Here is a 23,917-nt window from a genome sequence, read left to right as displayed (position 1 = left end):
AAGAAAAACTCAAATCCAGCAAGAATGCATTGGGATGTATTCTGTTGTTCTATATGACCTATTTACTTGTACAATATAGAGCAAATACTTTACCATGGCAACTTGTTGAATGCATTTAAACAGGATTCCATATATTTTTCCTCACGTATAGAATCTGAACATCTTTATTTTTCCACTGGTCCATGATAATTCAACAGAACTTGCTTGTATCTGTGTCTAGTGTACTGTATGTGTGCGTGTGAGAACACTCATGCTTGTGGGCTAATGTGTCTGTAGTGAGGATAAAAGAGAACACTGCTGTATGCTAACATGCACAAACATTCACACATGCACTGCACACTACTGTGCACCCATCAGTTGAAGATACACTTTGACTTTATTGTATAGATTGGTGCAGTGCAAGCACACGGAGTGAAAGTTTTCTAAAAGTTCACCAGTAAGGGGATTGTGTTATGTAAAAGGTTTTTGTTGTGTGTGTCTGCATCTTTATCAGTGTTGCTGATCAAACAGCGATACCACAAGAGCTGGATCATGTGGGTGTCTACGTGAGGAGGAGCTGGGGTGATGCGAACATGCTGTTTAAACTATCACCCAGTAGTGCTTTTCGTTTTGCCCTGCAGGTTTGTGTCCCGCAAGTGAAGATCATAAAACTCAGTCAGAAGTGACCGATGTTCAAAATTTGCATCTGGTTGTTTTGCTATTACATAACTGTAAAAGTAAAACAAAATGTCAAGAAGTTTACTCTCAGGGAAATAAGCGATCCATAACTCCAACTGTTTGTACAAGGCACCGCATGGTTGAATTAATTCAGTGTTATTCATTCATATTGTAAATGTTCTGTTCCTGCTTTAAGCTTGATGCATGAGTAACCAGAATCCCAACTATCTCAGCCTAACCAGTTTTTCATCAAGGAGAGACAGACTAAGAGAAGCACCTTTGATGTAGCTGATAACAGGGAATTTTAAAGGTTTCCTTTGTCCAGAAAATGCTTTGTTTCAGAATCAAGCAATGGTGGGTCATGTCTCATTCCACAGCAGCAAATGGTCACAAAGATGAAGCTTTCAGCAAAAAGCCCATTTGGCAAAAGTCGTCTCTCGGGACGATATTTAGGCTTAGCAAATCTCCAGCAGTATGTCTGTGCAGCACCAAAAAGGGGTTCTATGATACCTACCAATAAGGCAGCCAACACTGTCAGTAGACATATCCCACAGCTGCACAAAATGTACAGAACAGCCACCACTAAACCCATGAAAAGCCTTGCCAGTCAGCCAAAACAGCAGCCTTTGTTCACTCTATCACTAATCTTTCACAAACCGTTGGATGAAGCACATTGTGCTTGCCACCCTTGTGGTGGCCATGCAGATTAGACATACAGGGAAATGAGCAGCAGGATAAAATGTTGTGAAATTAACTAGTCTATGTTAACAAAGCCAGCTGACAAACAACATTAGACAGTTAAGTCCTTGTGTTTTTGCCAATACCCAGACACGTGTTTCCGTGCTGACGTTTTTCGTTCTGCACACATCTTAGTAGACCACAAACCAATACAATTACATAAACACATCGGCTTCAGTAAATGGAGGTTGCTGTGCAATTGTTTTGGATCACCTTGAGGCTGAGTATTGAAGGCACATGCTTCTGTCTCTCTCTTACACAAAACATGTCTCTTGTACGTTCGTCATCAACCTTTCTGTGGCTGCTCTGTAAAGTGAAAGCAGTCATATTCAGAACATGCTGTCCTTGGTTGGTTTTTACAAAAGGAAGTGGCTGAAAGCCACCTACACACATACACACCAGCCTTCACTTACAGAAAGACATCATTTGTAATAGGCTGTCGTGTATCTGTTGACAGCGAAAGGAATCTAAGCTGAAAAGATTTTTATGGTGAATGCCTCATATTTTCTAAACTTTAGTTAATACAGTTAGTACAGGTTATATGAACATACTTCCTCTGATAAGAGACAGAACTTCTAATGAAAATTTTTCACAAGTTTTCTTCAAAAGAGTCACAGTATAACTTAATTTTTGAATTGACCAACTAGTACAATGAAATGCCAGCAGGACCTTCAGAGAGGTAGTTCAAGGTTAATAGATGCTGTGTAGTGGTCAGTCTATGTCTGCTTCTTTACCAACTTGTGAAGCTCAACTGTAAATTCTACAGCTGATTAGATTTTTTTCCAAATATGAAATTAACTGTAGCTGCAACAAGTTGCTGATGTAGTTTTAAAGGGAAGTAGACTAAATTACATGTTTTACAGATCGATTTTTTTCATCTAAGGATGTAGGCAATTTGGCATTGACTGCAAAGACCGTCCTGTTAGAGGGCCTGCTCAGAAGAAACCCCTCATTTGTGTGTACTCTTTGCTTGTTTGGTTGCACATATTGTTTTTGAGTATAATATCAAGGCTGTGTTTTTCACATTGAGGTTGTTGTGTTTCAAACTTGATTGCAATTTACCCAGTAGAGACACGTACTGACAGATTTTAATAAATCAAGCATTAAGTTTTAGAGTCAACAATGTTTTCTCAGTATGGTTCTGCTCTGCTTGTGTTGTTTGCTTTAATGGCCTGCGAACAAGTGTTGTCCTGAAATACAAGGTCACAGGGTAAAGGAGACGGATACTAGAGACCAGCGCACTGATATACCTTCAGAATATCAATAATTGAACGCTGTTCATGAAAAACAGCAAATAATTACAATATGAACTCTGCAGATTTTGCCCTCCGTGCAGCTCTCCCACTGTCCTCTGCCATGTAATGAGGAAGCCAAATAAAATATTTATAAAGAAAGACCTTAGTTAATATTTAGACCTTCTATCTGTCTAACTGTTACAGTGAGAAGTATTTCTCTCAAAAGTTCACAAAAATTTTACCACTAACTAAATTATGGAAACTGCATTAACAAGGCTGTAAAATTTCTTGCCTGTAACATGGGACACTTTATTCCATCTAGAACTTGTAGGGCATTTCATGGAAGTTTAAATGTAATTATGTGTTTTATGAAACTAAAAGTAAAATGAGGTCACAATGACTCAAACCTCCTTTCGGGACAATAACACGTTCTACCGCTGCCAGCCTCTCCATTCATCCACTGGCGCTGTATATACTGTACTTTACATAAAAGCTCCTGACATGCATTTGCCCTCGTGATGAATGGGAGTGTTTTCGCAGGTGTTCGTGGTGTGGTCCCTGGTGGACTTTCACATAATAAGTTATATGTATTTGTCATGAATGCACTTCCCAAGTGTCTGGCAAAGCGGGCAGCTTGTCTCCCTTAAAGGTTTTTTTTTTTAAAGCATTTAGGTCTTTTTTTTCTTTTTGTTGCTCTTGTAGTCCGGATGTCCACTCCATTTATATCACACAGCCATCCTGTGTTCACTTTTTTTCTTACTTTACTGTGTCTGTGCAACTTTGCTTGCACTAAGGGCACCACACATCTGTTTTAAAGCTCAATCAGTGGTTAATGGTAATTCTTTTCCCCTTGATTTTACTGATTTATTTATTTTTACTTCATTGTGCTTGTTTATTTCTTTTTGGAGAAAACCGTTCCACTAAGAAGTGAGAGTAAGGCAGAGGGAACACTTCAGTGAGACAGCACACTCATCTGAGGACACACACACACACACACACATACACATACACAATGACCGTTGAATCATCCCAGTTGTCTCTAGAGTCCAGATGCAAATCTACCCAAACAGTGGTGGCACGCAAGCAGCAGCCGTCTGGGCGTCGTGCCAAGCCGTGAAAAGGAGACGCAGTGTACTACGGACAGGCGAGGTCATGCTGGTTTCCTACTCAGCAGGATTTACAGGCGTGAGTTTAAAAAGAACGTGCATGTGATGTGTGAAAAAGAAGACATAAAATAATATATCATGTCATACAGTCGGGACTTTAAGTGCAAGCAGAAGCAGCTTGATCTGCAGCGCAGAAAACAAGAGCACTGAAAGTGAATGTTGCATTGCACATTGTTAGAAAATTGCTTTATAGCTGCAATAATTGAATGTGTTGACAAGTAGCACTGCTTCGTGTTTTTGTGTAACTCTTTAGATGAAAAAAAAAAAACGCTTTATTGCCGCATAGACCAAGAAATGCCCAGAACTAGCTGATAATGGAAAGACATTCAAGAAAGAAGAAACTCACGTTTTATCAAACCTGAGAATAAAGTGCCACAAAAGGTATTGAAGGATAATAATAATAAGGAAACTGATCCAGCATATATTTACACACTCAGGTACTTACTCTAAGAGGAATGCATTTAATGTGTCTAGAGTTTTGTTTCATAAGCCATTTGGGAGCTCTGGCATGTTGCCTCTAACAGATACAAATCTCTTAGAAAGAACAAGAGTGCAATTAAAATATCTACCTGTAGGGGGCTCACTGGTACAAGATTCCTCACTCATTGCTCTGCAGAAGAGAACATCTGAGCCTGCAGGAATTGACTTTAATGATTATTTAACAAGTGTAACCGATGTGCTATTACACAGGCTATACAACCACAATACAGGACTCATCAGAGTTCTTGCTGGAGTAATTACTTTGAGAAAGCGAAGTTTAAGCAGTAGCTCTCAATTCAGGTTGTGATGGTTCAACGTTTGGCTGCTTCTCATTCTGGTCATGACGATGCCAGATCTTAAGGACAGAAAACTAGCAGTGCTTTCAAGACTGAAGGTTACATGTTAAACAATGAGGCCTTGATCAGTCATTGTTACTCACAGCTTCTCTGCTGGAGCATGTTGAAGTTTGGCTGCTTTTTTTTGTTCAGTGTTGGAATCTCAGGCCTCTAGAGGGCCCACTAATTCTTTGTGTGCTACCTGTGTTCCTCTGATGATGTTGCATCAGTTTAGAGGTGGCTTTTTGCCTCCCATGTGGGAGATTTTCCATTAAACTGTATAGATTTGCACAGTATGTTAAAGCAGCATATTAAAATGTTCCCGTTCACCCACAATATGTGCCTACGTGTGTTAGAATTGGCTTCTTGGGACCACCAAAACAAAAAAAATATAAAACACTTCCACCAATGCCAATGACAAATATGTTTGACACCTGGGTCCAGCAGCAGAAGTTTGGTCATTGTACAAGTGTGAATGTGTGAAAATGAATGAATGTGAAGCGAGGTGTTACTGGCAAGAAAATGCATCCTGGATGAATTTTTCCTGGAGGTATAAAGGTTGGAAAAACATCTGTGGGTTTGTTGATGAACTGAATGCGGTGTTTGAAAAGCTGTGACATTTTGGTAACTTTAGTGGAGCAGCCAAACTGAGTTGTGCCAGCATGCAGTTACCGTGGCCTTCTTTTTTCCCCGTATCCTGACAAGTGCGGTGTGAGCCAGGTTCCTGCATCTGCTTTATGTCTCTGACAGACTTGTGGAGGTCAAGCTGACCATTAAACTTTTTGTTGGCCAATATCTGGAAAACTGCACCATGGAGTTCTGGGGGAATTAAGGCAGTTACAGATGTACAGGCAACAAACACATATATGTAAACATATGGGTGCTTAAAGGTGAGAATGTGTGCTTCTGTTTTGTTACTAAATGTGTGTGGGTGGGCTCACATTTTCCCTGTTTCCACGTTGTCAATAATGTTACAGGTCATGTAGCAACTTGGCCAGCATCTTCAAAACAACTTACCACCAGCTGTCAGGAGCTCTTGAACTTGCACACAAACAAACCCTGCCCGGCCATGATTTTACAGTTCCCATATAAAGCTGCTTTTTTGGGACATTAATCTCACCCAATCTCTTTTAATTTGTTTGGCTTTTAGTGTTCCCATATGAGACTCCTCTCCTTGGCAGACCAATAAGCCCCTGCTTGGATTTTGATGGTGCCAAACTGCTTGAAGGAAACAGGTTTTGTTAAAGCTGTAAAGAGTACTACGAGGCCAACCCTTTTCCCCGAAATAAGTTTACACACCGAAAGGGCTTAGCGAAGTGTACTGGGAACTGCTGCTGGAAAACCCCATGGATTCAGTTTCACTTTCACCGTCTGCTCGAGATGTCATGTGATTATTAACACATCGCAAATACTTCCAGTTACTGAGTGAATATCTTTTTTAGGGTTGGAGTGGGGAAGGATGAGAAGTTGCAGACTTGTTTGAACAGGACAGACCATGAAGCTGTTTGCGGCTTTGCAGAGATGTTTTTCATGTGCAGTGCTTATAAAGGTCACAGGGCAAATGTACGACATCAAATGTAGGCTGTGCATGATTCAAAAACACATGAATTGTTCCAGTTTTAAAGAGCGTCATCAGGACACTGGAAGGTGAACTGGTGCAGTACTTTTTCACAAGAGACAAGGTTTTTCATCGGGTTTTGATTTATTTTATGACTGAAGTGTCCTTTTCACTTGCTGTTAGGCTACATTTAAGCACCAAAACCACTCATTTAACACTGGTAAAATGTCATGATTTCAGTGAGGATATACCATGTCACAACCTTCACCACATGCTATAAGACAGCTATCTTGTTACCTGCGAAGGAGCCTCAGTGACCACACAGGAAAAGAACATTCAGCGATGGACTCCTGGAGTCAATTTCTGACATTCATGTACTTGAAATGTCTATGAAATGTCCGTGTGCATTAAAAAAGGATGCTAAAGGGTACTCAGTGCAGTCAAATGGGATGCTAGACTCCTGACTAAGCAGTAATGAGTTGGGAGTGAGTTTGGACATCCTCTGCCAAGTGCAATTTGAGATAAGCATTGGCTTTTGCCTTTAAATAGCTCAAAATAATGACGTTTTGGTTACAGAAAAATACAAGACCGCTAATAAGCAAAATACATTGCTTTTTAAATCAACCAAAATAAGTTTTAAAAGTTCATTTTATGCCATAAAAAGTGAAAGTCCAACCCTGCGTCTATATTATCTTTTTAAGTGTGGTTCATCACGTAGCTCAAAAATTGCCACTAGAGATATTTTCTTCACAGGAAGCAGAGCCACCCTAAGGCTGGGTCCTTTGGCTGGTGTTGTTTCGCCACTGTTCTTGATTGCTGTCATTGATAGGGGAAGTTTGTGGTCGCACAAAAGTTACCTCAGTGCCTCAACACTGCGCATCACATCTGCAGGGCGTGATGGGAAAACATCTTTAGATGTCACCTCACTGTCACATGGTTCACTTCTGCATTTCACAGAGGTATAAGAGTTGTTGGAGTTATTCTTGTGTTCACAGCACGCCTGTGCTGCAACAGAACAACAGGTCGAGTATGCGCTTTGCTTGGGATTTTGCAAGTAGAAGAAAGATCATGTTATTGTAACAACTCAAGAAGGAAGTTTGTTTTCATTTTTTTATTTTTTCTCTGACCTTCATAAACTATTTATTAAAAAGTTAAAACTAAGAGAGAGATGTGTGCATTTAGAGTAGCTGAAGAAAATAAATATTTTATGAAAAAAACATTTGCTGTGAAAATTGCAGTACAAATTATTTTATGTGTAGCATTCTGTGAAGCACTCAGTTTTTTTTTTCTTCTTTTTTTATCACATAGTTGTTTTGTTAAGAACAAAAAGTCAAACCTATAGGAGTGTGCTGGGGTTTTTTCTTGTTACTCTTCTGGGGGGAAAAAAGAGTCATTTTGTAAGAGGAGGCATTAACATGAGAAGGAATTCAGTACTGTACGTATGTCTGCATGCTTGTATGAGTGTGAGTGTGAATGTCTGCTTCGACTCCTGTGATTATGTAAAAGTATTTGTATGTGTCTCTGTCCTTGTACACTGTGTGTCGCATGTGCAAAATTATGTGTAAGTATATGTGTATGTGTATTTCTATACCTACTAGTGCAGACAGCATTGCATTGTGCCTTGAAAATTGTGGACAAAAACACACATTAACCTCTTGACCAAAGACAACTCAAAGCAAACTCCTCAAATCAAAACCTTTCCTTCTTTGATTTTTCTTTTCTCTGCAGATTGCAGGGAGTGGAAGACCTCTTCCCTTCACTATGCTACTACTAAAAGCCCAATTTAGACTTCTGCAAAAAGAAGCTGTAGCTGTCTGCTGTTGTATAACTTTGTTTAACCACTGTCTTTGTGCCAGAGCAGCCGTTGGAGTAGTGGAAGGGTGTAATTTGTCAAGGAGTGATGCAGCTGGCATGCAGTTCAAAAAGCACACTTCGTGTTAGTACATTATAAAACAGTACAGGCTTGACATGAAAAGGTTTGATTTTAATATAAAGGGTGTCTTTTATTTTATTACAGGAATACTGGCAACATTTTGTTATAAAGAAGTTGGCTGATATGTTGGATTACATTACTGAGAAAATATATAAAAGCATATCCTTCATAGCACACAAATTATTGAAATTAAATTACAAGGCAGCACGGAAAGTTGTTTTTTTTCTTTTTTATCCTTCTTTTTTAATTGAATTCATATTACAGTCGACCGCAAAATGACAAAGTATGTACTCTGTGTCAAGGGTAGGGACCTGTTTGCAGAGATGTTTTACAGAAGTAGGCTGGGCTGTAAAGCTACAGCAGAGTTAACATTTCACACAGTCCACGCTCCTGCAAATGTACTAATAGACAACAGCGCATATGCAAAATGGTCATGTCACTAAAAAGCTTTTGTCAACACGAAGCCATCCGTATGTGTCATTGTTATATTGCATGAACCCATTCCAGCTCAGACCTGTGCAGAAGCAATGCTCCACTGACATACCTGTGAGCCCAGACTGAAATGTCATCACCTCAGGATTATTGCTACCTGAGCTGGGCGTTGGCTCTCTGCTCAGCCCTACTGTGGTCGCAGTTAGAATGGCAGATGAAGCACATGAAGCACAGATATAAACACACAAATAGGAACATTGAAGATCTGTTCTTCCTCTTCTGAGGTTTGTAGTATTAAAAATAATAAGAACGGAACTCTCTCTGCCCCAAAAAGTAAACACAGACTACATCATTAGTTTTATTTGGACTTCTCTGTGTGTTACAGTAATTTGTGCTTTTTCAGTTTAGCTTTTAAAGCTTCCTTAGACAGTACCTGGATATCCGATTATGTAATTTAAGCTATGTATCACTTTTGACTTCTCTTGGCCCCCGGGTTACAGCGGTGGCATCTTCTAAGACCATGCAAGCTGAACATACAGTTCAGTATTATGCGCACACCAAAACATGCATGGAATGTGCAACTCCCAAGTGCACACCACACCACATACACAAACAAACCGTGTTCTCACCTGCAGCTGCGCTGATCTTGACTGACTGCAGCCGTCACAGCAGCGGCTGTGTTGTCACTCTCCAGGGAGACACTGGTAATTGGTCATTTGTTTTTTCACCTGTCTGGCGACGTTATGTAACTTCAGCAAACTGGCAGCGAGGTCACAAAATCTCACGCGGGGGCAAACGTTAGTCCCTAATCTCCCTACTGTTCGCAAGAGAGGCCCGTTAATGTGGTTATGAAACAGTTCCCTTGCTGTGTGTAGTTAATTTGCGAAAAATGATGTGTTGGAGTAATGTTTACAACCTCATAAAAGCAGATAGGTCTGTGCACACGTGTTGTGAGTAAGATAAACTTTGAGACATGCAATGTCAATAGTAGATGAAGTAACATCTCATCAAAAACAATGCAAATACGCTATATTTTTCAATCGTCTGAATGTTTTATTGCAAAGATTTTTGAACAAAGCTATGCATGGATAAGACTGCAAGTCTGAAATGGCTACTTCTGCAACTGATGGGATTGCACCATTTCTCAGATCTGTACATTCATGGGTGAATGTTGCTCTGTTGCTTTTGGTTTGTAATCACTTTCCTTATCGCAAAAGCACGCAACCTAAATGGAATTTATCGTTATATAGCCATAATTGACCGTTTGCTGCAGTTGGCACACACCAAGGAGGGAAATGATTTTCTTTCAAACATTTTGTTCACAGCCTTGGCCTGACGCACTGTGCTGAGCCTCCCCTTTATATGTGAAATCTCTGTAGTAGGTCTCGCTAGGCATTGAGATGGAGCCACAAGTAGTGACCTATTTAATAGATAATATCATCATTGTCCTTTATAGAAAGAAATATTTTTTAATGACCTTTACTTGTTCATCTAGAAAAAAAAAACACTCAAATGCAATCCTTCTGCAACTGCTGACTGGAATTTCTGTACACAGTTGTGCAAGGCATATGTATTTTCCCACACCCTGAAATAAGTTGCAAAATATTTGCCAACTGGAAAGTGACAGTGCAACTTGCATCATATCTATCACACTGAGCGAAAAAATCACAAGTCATGCAAAAAAAGAAAAAACTGTGAATCTGTTATTGTCATGTATGCACTTTTTCTACGTAGGTTTTTTGTTTGTATTAGTTATCAGCAAGTAACATTCCATCCACAGTGAAATCTTAGGCAGCATTTCTGATTCAGGAGTGTTTTGGTCATTTGTGAAATCTCCAGTTCTCAGAGCAGAGAGGTTGAACACTGACTGCAGGAGGGCTCCATGTGGACTGCCTCATGCCTCTGGGACATGTGAGAAACCCAGTACACAGTGCTGCATTGCCTCTTGCCCCTTGCCTCTGTTCTTAAGAAACGGCTTTCTGAGTTACACCAATATGCCATTTGGCTTATATATTTATCCACTATTTCTTGCATTAATCCCGCAGGTTGCCCACCCAGTATTACTAGCATGCATTGCATTCTGATTTAAAATTGTTATTTGTCTAAAATTGTTTCCGAGAAGGATATCCAAAACAGTGCTGTCTTTTAAACAACTTCACCTTCTGAGCAAACAGTCCAGCTTTCATAAGCCCAGTCAACAAGGTTGTGTTATTCCCTCCTTAACCATCTTCCACTAATCTTTGAAATGTACCCCTAACTCCCCTCTCTCTCCACCGCTGTCCCCTCCAAACTAAGCGCTTGTTTTGCAAATGTCCCCCAGCGGGAGGTTGTGGAGGACGGCTGTGAGTTGTAGCCAGTCATGAAGCATTGTGAATGGGTGAGCAGCTTTTACCAGACACATGCAGGGCTGTTAGCTGTCTGGATCGCAGGACTTAATCCATGAGCTGGTAGGAGTTAATAAGGGTTTAGAGGCGGGAGACTGTCTATTTAGGCAAGGCTTGAATGTCCTCGTCAGGTTGATGTGGCATTCAAGAATGTCCTGCTGCAGTCGAGCATGCGTGGGAAGGCACATGTGCTGAGTGCAGGGAGAAATCTACGGATGCTTGCATACATGATGAAAACACTTTTAAAACTGTAGACAAGTGGGTTTAACAATCATTTGGCAAAATCCAGTGTAAATATTCAACTGCAAGTGCCTGTAACCATAGCACCAATGGCTGTGCTTGTACTTAACTCTTTAACAAATGAACTAAGAGACTCATAAGCATTTCCACACACATATAATTATTTGTATTTCGTCACATCTTCTACCTCATTTTATTACGTATTCCTCGTCATGCATCATGTCTTGCCTCCATCCTGAGCGCCTCGCAAAGACGTGAGAAAAGGTGGGGTTCTATTTCTGTGTTTCTACCCCCATGAAACTGCCGGTAAACCTCTGGCAGGTGTAACCATCCTGCCCCGGGAAGCGTCACCCATCGCGAGGACAGGAAGTTAGATGTCATCTTCCAATGTGCCAGCATCAGCAGGAAAAGGCTTGGGCATAACACTGGAAACAACTCCTTCCTGAGTCACATGCTCACGACTGCAAGCGCTCAGTGCGCCCACACAAACACAAGCTCCACGCACACTCACGCAGCACACATCTACGTGCACGCAGCAGCATGGTGCAGCCTAATCTGATGAGCAGGAATACAGCTCACTGTACCTGCTCAGCCTCCCAGGGCCTGGCTGGGAAATGCAGTGCGTCACACTCAGTTAGAGGCCTTTGCATTTTCCTCGCATGAAGGCTACTTGGTCGTAAGAGCTGAGCATACAGCACTAAATGTGTTTTGATCTGCTTTGTGGAGGATTTATGTCTCTTTACATGTTTATGGGTTCGTAAAAATCTGCTTTTAGCCGTGTTTTAGTCGAATATGGTATGATAAACAACATGCTCAATCTGCTCGCTGTTCTTGCTTCATGTCTTTCGTGCCTTATCTTTTGGTTAGAGTACTAGTTTAGCATGATTTTTACCCTACTGAATCATTGCACTTTATTCAGTTTCTGGACAAGAAAGACTGAAAAATCATGTATGAAGCCAGATTGGGTAATGAAACTGTTATCTGGCCCATTCAAGGAAGTGAAAGGGCAGGGCTCACTTATTGTTTCCCTTTAGTAAGAACATTTCTTTGACTTAGAGAAGAAATGACTTTTAATGACTTTTAAATGTATGGGTTTTTGAGACTGTTATCATTAATTGCTGAAGTGTGAGAAGGACATAGTGTTGAAATCACAGTTAGATAAGAGATGATCTCACACTTAATTAAAGAGAAGATTTGAAGTTCTGTCAGAGGGTGTCTTTGCCCCGGGGCGTTCAATTTTCAGACAGATAAGCAGGCTGATGAATTCTCATTGACGTTAATAACTGAGGGTTGTCATGGTCGTTACACACATCAAACTGCATAATGCCTTTAAACTGTTCCTCTGCAACTGTGCATACTTGTTTGTTTGGTTCCCAGGTATGTTACATTTGTCAAAAGTTCAAAGCAGGTGTTGGGAAAATCAAAAAATTCACTGATACGAAGGAGACGGTTCTGTTTTGTTTTTTTTGCCACGATTATTCTCAGAGCTCATGCAACAACATGATCAGATTAAGTGGCAGAAATATGAAACAGTCTGCTTATCTTCTCACCTAAGAAAAAGATCAGATCACAAAGATGCAGCAGTATGTGGAGAAGTTGACTTAAGGTGTGTATTGCTTTGCAAGTTTTACTATTGACCTCCATACTGTGACATGAGAGGGGGCAGAGAGCGGTATTATCATCCCTGCTAGCAACAAGTCATTCAGTAGCAGTAATACCACACAAAAGCAAGTATATATAAATCTAGGAATGTATCCTACATCTCTCTATATCCTTCATATAATCCTTAAATATAGAAGTTTTCAATAAAATTACGATTAATTTTGTAAATTCATCAACCGTAACCCTCCGCTTGAGTAACGACTAAACAAAAGAAGACAAAACAGTTTCACTACCATGTTTTGTTTGGATGTAATTAACAGACGCAGCCTTGCTTCCCTGGAACTCAGCTATTAAACAAATCAGAACTGGTTGCCACAGGAAGCAGGCCTCACCTCCTGGTAGAGTTCCAAGATCGTCTCTCTTTTTGGCAGAATTTACCCTCATTAGTGTTGATCTACTGATCACACCCTAAAACTGGCACTCACCCACTCCTCACGTCTCATTTTCCACACCTCCAATCAGCCATATTGCCAAAGAAGAACAAAACAGAACGTTGTCAGCCGTGACCCAGACCTGTCAGACAATTTCCAAACAATAGGTGCAGCAACGCTGGCACAGACACGTTCACACTCCAGGAACAAGTCAGTCCTTACAAGGAAATCTTCCGACTTGTGTGTATGTTTGGGTTTGTATTGTTGTACTCAGTCTTACCCACCAGTGTAAGGTTTTGCATGGTTCACGAACTTGACTGTCTGCTCACCTGCAATGTGTGCGCAGGGACACGTGCATGGGAGAACACACACACCAGAAAACCAAAGAACGCTGGGACACACACAAGTATTAGAGCAATACAAACCCTCATCTACGCTCACTTTCCCACATCACATACCACAGCACTTCAAGTACACACTGACACCCAGGCTTTGGCCACCGTGTTACCTGAGGTGAATGAGAGGATTCAACAACCAATTTAAAGTCCGTACTTCGTAATTTTAGTGGGCGGCTTTTTCACAAAAACGGATAGAATTGTTTTTTTTTTCTATTCAAAGTAAGATTTTTACTGCGGTGCTTTGGGGACATTGTGAAAACCATGCCAAGTGACCTCCATGCTGCTGCTTACCATTGTGTAAATAAATCACAATGGCAAGACATGTGCACAACTATCTAATCATGACCACTGAATGCTGCATACAGGCTTCCCACTCTGATTAGCATGTGTGCATATGCGTGTGTGTGCGTGTGTGAGTATTCTAGTCTTCTGTACCATAAGACAATGTGCTGCTTCACTTTTGTTGCGCTGGGTTGATGCAAATTTGACAAAGTTGCCGTTTGGTGTCACCGAACTTCTGAAAACTAATATTTATCATTGGACTTGAGTCTGAGACTTTCATTTGTTCCAAAGACATTCTGTTTCTTTTTGCTTCCCTCTGTATGTGAAGTGGCTGCGTGGGTGTTTTTCGCAGCCTTTTGGCTGGTTCCCTGCCAATGACCGTACTTTGAACCAGCAGCAGCTGGGGCGTGAGCATAGCCAAAGATAGATGGCTAGGTGGAGCAGAAAAGCAAAGACCAGCCTCTCTGCCTCTCTCTCTCTCTCTCTCTCTCTCTCTCGCTCTGTTTGTTTCTGTCTCCCGCCCCTCCCTCCCTCCATGGCTTCCTTTCATCGTCTTCCCGCGTCACTTTAATAAATCTGCCAAAACCTTACCAACATTTTTTTTATAAAACTACACAACTTCCCTTCACCAGCAGCTTTATGGCTCTCACAGCCACATGCTCGTGATGCCAACCTACCAGGCACGTTTTCTTTTGACCTAATTTTTTTATGTGTTAAACCACACTCATTTCAGATGCTAATATGTTACAGCCATCCAAATTTCTCAATCATATGTTCCAGAATTTCCTTTGAACTCATTTCCAAAAACATTTATGCTGTGTTTTTTCGTTGGAAGAGTGACTCAGTGGTTCCCTAGACACTCCGGTTACGAACACCAAAGAAATATTCTTTTCAGCAGAAGTCATGTTAGTCATGTCCCACTGTTTTTGCTCCTTTCTCTGTTTAGAACTTCTTGTTGGTGTCATGCGTGTCATGCGTCTCACGCGTTACATCTCACCATGCAATCGCCTGTTTTTGCTAGATTTCAAGCTATGTTTATACAAGGTGTTATGTCACATTTAGACCTGTGTTTGTTTTGCAGGACATGCCATTGTTGTTACTTTCCCCCGTGTCTTGTTCTAATAATAGCTTGTGCTTATTCCTCAGAATAAAATGGTCACTAATGGTCTGCAGATTTCCTCTTTTCCCACCCCCATCTATCTTGCTCACCGCTTGTTTTGTGCTTGAAATCTCGCTGAGTCAGGCAGCGGGAGGGGTTGCAGCCGTACGCAGCTGCATTTGCCATTTATTTAAAGAGTAGTGCTATACACATTCTTAACTGGTGATTTTTAATCTGAGATACAGTATTACAGGTTTTGCGCTGCACTAATTATAGACGGGCTTTACAAAGAGAATAGAGGCTCCCGCCAGTGGATCAAAGCCCTTTTTGATCTGTGTGATAAAGGATGGAAGTGTTGGATTGCACTGATATTCACAGGGTTCGTCTTTGAAGCTCACTTTCAGGGAGCCCGCCAATTGTTACTTCTTCTGAGACTTGCATAAGCCAACACACCAAAACTTTTCCCTCTTTGATATCATCATATAATTAGACTTTGTAATTGTATATTTGTAGAAATCAGTTTACCACATTCTCAGAACACCTTTTCCCATGACAAGCAATTACTAAAAAATAATAAATAGGGCATCATACTGAAACTGAAACATGCTATTTCAGATTTTTTTTTTAATTATTGCATAATGCTACAAATATGGGCGTAGAGCCTCAGAGGATGGAGACACAAACCTGCGCCACATATTTTTGGGTTTCAAAGACTTTGAAGCTGAAGAACACTGTTTCATGTTCGTGCCTCAAGCCATCATTGATCTAATTGCTCAAGTAGAGTCCTGTACTTCCGGAATAATATGTCGGTCCATTGGGCATACAGTAGCATGTGGGCTGTACAGATGCAAAACTATTACAACCACTCACAAATTAACTGAATTTAATGAGTGTATCTCATAAGAAGGTGACATGTTAAATGTTAAGTGAATAATTAGGTCTTTTCGGATGGGCCTGAGCAGCTCAGACAAGCACCAAATCTCCGTGGCCCCATGTCCAGGTCTTGTAGTGGTACCAACAGTGGGTTTGATTGGTGACGAACTATGAAGCGACAGGAATGCGTTTTCACCGATTTGATTTGTGACTCCACCTTGCAATTTGCAGGACTTAAAAGATCTGTTGCTAAGGTCTTGGTGCCAGATAACACAAGGCTCTGTAAGGTCTAGAAGTCCATGCTTCAGCAGGTTGGCACCATGCAGGTCCAACAGCAGATTAGCCGAGGGTGGTTATCGTGTTTTGAGTCATCAGTGTGTGTAAGTTACATACTGTACATTTCCCTAATGGTTAAATCTTTGAATCCACATTGTTTGGTTGCTTGACAAAAGTAAGTGACATTGATCCTAAGCAATCCATTTGGGACCTTTACTATAATGTGGCTTAGATTAAAACATGACAGGAATTCAAAGTGATGCTTAAATAAATTATTGTTCATTTGCCACTTGATCTGCATACATATCCGAAGCAAACAGCTAACTTCAGTCAGTAATCTGTTTCCTTTTTACTTTATCCTGACCTTTTCCTAGTAAAATGAGTTCAATTCCGCTTTGGGAAAAAGAAAGAAAAGTTGCTTTGAAGTGACATTGTTAGAGAGGAAAAATAAAATAAACCATATGGCTTCTAGCTCCTACATACAAAATTATTCCTGTGAGCCAACTTTAGCACCCTCTGTGTTTGCTCCTGGCATTGATGTATGCTGTTTTTAGAACCATTTTCTGCAGAAATATACCTGTAGTCAGTGCTTTGAGGGTGTGCCCCATCCTGAGAGTGAGCCTGCACCTCCTCTAAGTCAAGCCAGCCCTGGCAAAGGATGTAAATTACCGTGTTTGTACTTGATGTGTAATGTCCCACCTGTGCTGGAAAAAACAGCACTATTTATATAGTGAAGCATCCATTCAGGACTTTGTTAATGGGATTGGGACTTTGCCAGCTCTTGTTTTGGCTGCTGGCAACCATCTGTCAAGAGCCGGACATTTTACCTGCCAGGTTGTCGTGTCAGGCAGTAACTCTGGTGCCCTGAACTGGCTCCTCAGTTAGAGACACTGGTCATCCTGTTAATTGATGCTGAAAGGGAGAAATTGGAGCATTTGGAAAATAAAACATTTGTGTCATGTTTTACTGTCTGACTAACAGGAAGGGGGAAAAGCCAGCCAGCACTAAAAGGAAAAAAAGGAGTTTTATTTTAATTTTTTTTATGTAGGTCATAAAAGTACCAATTCATAGACTGATATTATATGTATTCTCTATACCATGTAACCTACCTAATACCTAATAATCATATCCTAAACTAGTCACAGAGGTTTTTTTTGTATGTCTGTGCTTCTCTACTGCATGGGCTAATAGGGACTTTAATGAATCCTTTCATTCCATTTTCAGACGTGGGTTTACAGGGTGTTGGGTTTGACCCACATTTTCGGTCATGGCTTGTCTCTTAAACACCCTGGCAGCTACAGTATAGGCGACTTGAATCCAAAGCTGCTGGCCTTGGGGTTGCTTCAAACATCTTTGTATGGTTAATCCCATTGCCACAGCATCTGACCTCTTTGGCCCGACTGCGCCTTTGTCAAGACAGAGTACCAAAAGTATCTTGCTTAGGGTCCAGTCATTTTCCTTTTCCATATTAAAAAACACATTATATATGTCTGCCTACCGGTGAAATGATGGAAATTGGAGCCCTAAAATAGAAGCACATGGATCTGGGGAACTGGCTGACTCAGATAATGGGGAAAAGTTGAGGCTGAGGCCAAGAAAGAGCCATAGTGTTGAGGTGAAGTCATCACTGGAAAAAGAAATTATGGGGCCCCCAACTCTCTTGGTACACTAATAATGGGTGCTTCTTCCCCTCCCTGAAGGAAAACAAACATTAGCTGTGTTGTAGATGAGAATCATTCTAATGAGAAAAACAAATGCATGTGTTGTGTTTGTATGCCTAGACAGAAATCAACTTTACTTTAATATTTCCCACAATATAAGCTTTAAAAAGTTACAATTTTCGTATCTAAATGTATTTTTACCAAAAGAGCGTTGTGACATAACATATTGAACTAGATTTTAAAAGTAAACAAAAGCATAAAAGAACATTTTGTGCTTATGGGAGCACTAATTTAACCAAACATTGAGGTGAATTCCTCTGAGGGGCAAAGCGGCGGCATTGAAACAAGCAGTTTATCAATTAATTCAGCATGTTTAGATTAACTTTCTGGCCTTGAACCCCATCACCTCCTGTGGTGCTGAAATGAGTCACTTTTGGTAGTGAAGGGTGGAGTCGGAGTGTGAGTAGATGAATGAAACTCTTGTACCGCCATTTCTGTATCAACAGCATCATTGACAACCAGCAGTGTTGACTTTTAACGCCAAATATAGAAGCGGTACGCGACGTAATGTGCCCACTTTAGAAACTGCTGTGTGAGCCTGCCACTGTGACGATGGAGTGGTATGACATCTTCAGCAGCGAATCATTTTGCACAGATTGGTTTTTTTCTTTACCCAATATGGCCAATGATGAAAGGAGGGCCGGGCTCAGCAGTTTTCAGTGAATTGGTTGAAGGGGGAACTTTGTCTCTATCTTGGTAAGTCATTTCCTGCACAATAAGTTTCAAAGAAAAAAAAGAAAATGGCAATGGGCCAATCATAAAGACGTGCAAAGCTAATAAATTATTACATTATTTCTTAGACTTCCTTTTTTTCAATTGCTATCTGGTTTGCTTGTAGTTACAGTACAAAAAGTCACACTCTGTTCCTAAAGTAAGGTTTCACTTCCTCTTTTCATATTGTTGCTGATCACTACTGACTGTCACCATAGAAACCACGCAACGGTGACGCCAAGAACAACAAACAAACAACAAAAACGTAAAACAAATACAGGTGCAATAGAGGGAAGTACCCCAGCTGAGGTTCACACAGAAAATGAAGCGACTCCTCTTGAATCAAACAGATACGTCTGATATTCAAAGTCGCTTCAGTTGTTTGTTTCTCTTCAAGAAACAAAGAGCAGTTTGCGCTTTTTATAGGCCAGACAGTTTTAAGAGAGAAGGGGAGGGGGCTGAGGAGGATTTTAGTGGAAAGGCTGTCTGGGTCTGGCTCTCTTCCTGATGGTGACTCACATTAAGGGGGGTTTCCTCAGTCTGCCATCTAACTGTTGTTTGTTTTTTCCCCCTTATGTTAATGTTACTTTTTCTTCTGTCATTCTTCAACCATTTCATCATTCGCCTATCTTTACCTCCAGCCCTGTGTGTCTCTCCGCTCTACTTTCCCTCAGAGGTGGGAGCCCACAGGGGTCTGTCCTTATAAGGCCTGATAAGGCTTCTGGAGACAATATCTGCTGTTGACATGCGCCGCTGTTCCCCGGCTCTCCTATGGAGCCGAGCAGTAGGTGATTCCCAATGCTCCCACTGACAGATGCAGGAGAAGGTAAACAGGAAGCAGATAAAAAATACTGCCTAGCTCCCACAGCTGACATCATCATCTGTTTTCCAACTTCTTTTCTATGGTTTAGGCTTTGGTCTGTCTGCAGGAAGACGCTTGTTAAACAAAAAGTTGCCTCGCTCAGCAGGATGGGCCTGTGATTTTCTACACACAGTCATCCGACGCTGACTTTTCTTTTTTCTCTCTTTCTGCCTCTGTGTTTTTCTTTGTAGCTCGTGAGATTGGCAACAAAAACTTTTCTAAAAGTATTACTCTAGATTAGATGGCATCATTTTTTTGTCCAGTTTTGCTTTTCAAAGTAACACTTCTGGGATTTTCATTTAATAATGGCGACAAAAACAGCGTGACAGATGTTCCAGAACATCACCTGTAGACCTTCTCTTTCTGGTAAATGTCTTTTAGTTTTCGTTTACCTTGTTTGAGAAACCGCCATAGTTCATTAAATACGAAAGAGTTGCTGACTATACAACATCACTTATCACAGAATCTCTTAACAAGCAAAATCCCTGTCACAAAGGTTCTTATTAGACCGTGACTGTTTTCACTGATGCATATTTTTCACTTATCTGAGATTTATCAAACTTTGTCAAATGGTTTAAACAGAAAATGTGCTTAGAAAAACAAATATAAGTTACAAGAAGGCTACAAAGAGCTACATATAAAGAGCATTAAACACCAAACCGTCAAGGCATAGAATCTCCTTTGGGACATTTGTGGGGAATTCCTCAGAGTCAAACCCGTCTCTGTTGAACCTCACACACGTGCCTCCCATGTAATGAGGCTTCTGGGATCACCAGGCATCCCAGAGAGTGAAGTGCACAAAGAGCTCCTGGGAAATCTCTTGATTTCACTTAATTATCTTTCATCTGCTCCCTCAAGGTAATATGATGTTCTACGTTTTAAGCGGAAGGGATGAAAGGAGGTCCTAATCTACTGTAATAAACAAAGAAGCCACAGAGGGGATGTGACCTCCTCATTCAGATGGGGACGACCTAGCTGTGATGAGAACAACATCTCAAACAGCTGATGAGGGTAACCTTGATTTTAAGGCATCATTACATGTCTGCTAGATTACTTTGTGATATGAGCACATATTTTAGCAGATTGTCTAGATGAAAGACAAAATGATGCCACCATTGTGTCTTTCCTGAGCAGGGAAATGCTAGATAGTATACATGGATCCCTGTTTGTGTTTTAGCATCTGATAAACATCTAATAAGTCTTCAAACTGAAGGATCTATAGTTAATATAATTGAAAGTGCGAGTTAAATTTTTTTAAAAAAAATGTTATTCTCATATTTTTTTTTCTTTAGATCAACATTGTGTGCTCAAGATTGTGCGTTTCGATGCAGAGTACATCTGTTGCATTTATTTCGAATGATGCACTAGAAGTAGCGTGTCAGAGAGACCCAGAGACTACTGTACTAGAAAAAGCACAAAGCAAAGAGGAGAGGGAAGAGAACCCTCGAGAGAGCCAAACAAACAGGACAAGTGGGGAAAAAAGAGAGGGCAGGGTGGTTGAAGAGGGCGGAGTTGTGGGAACGTGATAAGTGGAAGAACGAGAGCCCTGAGAATTTAGTTTCAGGATGTAGCAGAGATATGACAACAGGAGGCTCCATCATGTATCACACTAAAAAAGCTGACTTCTCAGAGACTGTATGACTTCCAGCCTTTCTCAGTAAAAAAAAAAAAAAAAAGACACCTTTCCACATTTGCATTGTAAATTTATGCCACTCTGAGCAGACACAGTTACCATGGAGCAGCATGGAGCTGTTGTTGGTGTTGGTAACCAGGCATGGAGGGAGAGTACAACGCAGGCTAAATGAGTCATACTGAGAGTGGCTCACACCCTCCTTGCCTAAAGACAGTGTAGATGGTGAAATGATGGGCCCTTCCTTCTATTAGTGTTCACATCACATCACAGTTTCTACTGTGAAATCCAACTGATGTTACCTAGCAACTGCTGCAATTCCGCATTGTGCTTGTAACTGTAAATTTTGAAGTTTCTTTGAAGAACGATGACTTACTTAGTGTGGGATTTTATTATGCAGTGAAGAATATTCCTGCAAACAAAGAACCAAATTACTGAGTAATAACAAACAACACAGGGGGTTTTAAAAACACGCTATAGCTCAGGGTTATAATAATTTAAAGTAATTTGTGAAAGCAGCCTTAACATATACACAGAAATAGACACTTGCGAAAGGCTGACAAAACATAACACACTAGATGTCAGCCGGCAATGCTGAACAGAGTAAACAGTGCCAGATGGCGCTGACAACATGCTACCGGCATGGACAGAGACAAGTGCTGAGAACACTTAAAACAAAATGAGACATGACTGGGAACAGGCTCTTAAATACAGAGGTCAACTCGTCACATTGTGTTACTGCTACGGAAAAAGTTGCATCCACAACACTCTAACACACGCTGCCTTACTCTTCCAGGGTGCGTCCACTTCTTCTCTTTTCTGATTGTGTTTGCTAAGTACTTGTTGGTGTGTCACCACGCATCATGTAGAGATGGAGGCCATATGTTGTCACACCTATAACACTGGTGCAGTCACAGCCTGTTGATGTACGACAGTGTGTCCATGGTATCTGTTACTAACACTGCTCTACCGCAAGGAAGCTCGCTGGAGTGTTTGTAGGCTGTGGTCAGCCACAATGTAGGGCAACGTTCTAGCTTACATAACCTGTTGTATGATGAAAAAAAACAAAAACAATTCTGGGCTCACTTTGTCTCATAAGCCACAATTGGAAAGAAATGTTTCATTTTGTCTTGCAGACCAAAGAGGAGAATGTTTTCTGTGATTTTCCTCCAAAATTTACTTGAGAGGACAGTTTATCTGCTCTGTGTATTCTTGTATTTGCATGCCATATTCCATTTACATCTTGCAGCTGTTTTTTTCTACTTGATTGTGTTCTGGCATGTGTGCTGTGGTTTTGTCATAATCTATAACGCAAAACTAAATATTTTAATGCTTATATTCTCCCCCTGCTTCCTTGCAAGTACTGTCAACATCAAAGGAAATTGTAGGTCAACTTAGGCCTAATCAGTACAAAAGAAATGAGCAAATTAGTTCTGACCAGTGAGCATAAATTATTATGAAATGGATGAAGGAGGAAGTTGTAAGTCGTCTGCCTCAGTGACTGCAGGTCATGAAGCTTACGGCTTCTCTGTTTGTGTGGTTGTCATTATCAAATTACCCACTGCTCCCAGACTAAAAGGACTAAAACTGCAATCTCTCTCGCAAACCCTATATTTTCTCAAAGCCGACCACAGTTATCCTGTTGTGTGTACAGTGCTAGACATTACCCTTGTGTGTTTACATTCCCATCTGTTTGCAGTCAGACGCACCACACACAGGCAAAGACCTGCCCAAGGCCATGCACTTTGACAAGTACGTCTGTTGCATAACTAAATGGTAAGCCCAGCAGCCGTCGCACATATTCACGCTCATCTTACTGGATCAGGTGAATTTTGTTGTGCTTAGAAAATGCCATCCTGCCTCATTTAAGCCCTATGTAGGCTGTCTGTTCACATGCTGCAAATGTAGGGTAATGTGACAGCTTATATAAGATGATTCATAAGAAATCGGAAACAGTATAGAGTTGTCTGTAATCAGGGACTGATTCCTTTCAGGACCAAACACACGTAGCTGGTGCCAGATAAAATGAAGGTCATTTGATAAAAAGAGAGATATCACCTATGCCATTCCTAACACCATGAACCTTTGCTCTTACAGGATAAAGTTCATATTTGTTTTTAATTTTGAAAATCACTTCTGCATGGGAATTTCTTTCCCATTCAAAACAATGAAAATATAGTACAGCGTATTACTGCTGCTGCATGGGGAAAAACTGAATATAAATGAGATCAAATGTACAAACAGCATTCATGATTAATTAATCATTTGCTGATCACAGTGCTAATTTGTTGTGATAAACACGGGTACAAACACATTTTGTATGTAGATTGCACTGCTAAAGCCTGAATAAGTGAGTGAACTGAATAGTGATGCATGGTTTCAAATTTCAAATAGCATACTGATGCGAGTCATTACAGTAAATATCACATCATCGAGGCTGTAATAGCTTCAGGCAGGTGTGTCTGTGTGTGTGTGTGTGTGTGTGTGTGTGTGTGTGTGTGTGTGTGTGTGTGTGTGTGTGTGTGTGTGTGTGTGTGTGTGTGTGTGTGTGTGTGTGTGTGTGTGTGTGTGTGTGTGTGTGTGTGTGTGTGTGTGTGTCTGAGTGTGTGTGCGTGTATGTGAGAACAAATACTCTTGCATTTAAGTCTGTTTGGGTGTGCTGATCTGTCTGTGTGTGCATGCATGTGAGAAAAAGCATTTTAAATAACATCTGTTTCAAAACCTTTGTCATTGCAGCCATATTAGAACTCACTGTGTATTTGTGAGCCACATAAAATGTGACATGCTCAGTTAAACCTTGACTTTGGTCTACCTCGTGTTGCAGATGTGAAAGGTAAAGTTTCAGTGTGAGATCTGCAACCTACACTGCTATTT

General features: G+C 40.8%; 1 long non-coding RNA gene across 1 annotated transcript in view; it reads left to right on the top strand.

The window, feature by feature from the left end:
• The first annotated feature begins 3,692 nt into the window (after positions 1-3,692).
• LOC127535921 (uncharacterized) overlaps positions 3,693-23,917 on the top strand; it is a 36,687-nt gene continuing 16,462 nt past the window's right edge. The window contains exon 1 of the long non-coding RNA XR_007944852.1: positions 3,693-3,815. This is a non-coding gene — a long non-coding RNA (uncharacterized LOC127535921). The remainder of the gene's footprint in view (positions 3,816-23,917) is intronic.

Source organism: Acanthochromis polyacanthus, chromosome 10, assembly GCF_021347895.1.
Source record: "Acanthochromis polyacanthus isolate Apoly-LR-REF ecotype Palm Island chromosome 10, KAUST_Apoly_ChrSc, whole genome shotgun sequence".
In the NCBI taxonomy this organism is placed as follows: Eukaryota; Metazoa; Chordata; class Actinopteri; family Pomacentridae; genus Acanthochromis; species Acanthochromis polyacanthus.
The sequence above is the reverse complement of the archived record's forward strand: the minus strand, read 5'-3'. Positions and strand labels throughout refer to the sequence as shown.